This window comes from Lipotes vexillifer, unplaced genomic scaffold (assembly GCF_000442215.2).
Source record: "Lipotes vexillifer unplaced genomic scaffold, Lipotes_vexillifer_v1.1 scaffold664, whole genome shotgun sequence".
Classification (NCBI taxonomy): Eukaryota; Metazoa; Chordata; class Mammalia; order Artiodactyla; family Lipotidae; genus Lipotes; species Lipotes vexillifer.
In genome coordinates, this window is record NW_006782421.1 from 180,302 (window position 1) to 180,922 (window position 621).

Sequence of the window (621 nt, forward strand, 5' to 3'; positions counted from 1 at the left end):
AAAAAGCCACATCACCTGCCTTATATTTTCCACCCACAATCAAATCTTAAAAGTGAAGCCCCGGACTTCACGGAGCGACCATGGTTCGTGACTAATAATGCGAACATCTGTCTGCAGCGTCAGGAACGAGGCCTGAAAAACACGATGATGAGCGTCCTTTACATTTCTCTTTGTGAGCTCTTAATCTTTCTTCCAGTTTGTTCTCAGTAAAAGGCCGTGGGTTTTCTTTAAAGCCTTGTTTTTCCTTTAAATTGGCCCAAACTATCTAAAACCAATATTTTTATCATTAAAATGTTTTTAGAGTAATTTTATTCAACAGACATCTTAGTGATCAAGTTTCAAGCAATGGGTTCTTTGGATAGAACAATAACTATCCACTTTGGCCATGTAAGATCTTAGACTCTAGTAGGAAGAGGTTAGATACTTATGTACTTTAATATAATATGACAGATGCTTTGCTAGTGGTAGTAACACTATTTTATTGGGGCACAATTCTACTTAGGGTAAGTGTTGTCATGCTTTTATTGTTCTGTTGGTCACACAACATTTTCTTCTAAATGTGCTCTGAATTTGAGGAAAAATCATGCTGTATTTTTTTTTTTTTTTTTTTTTATAAATTTT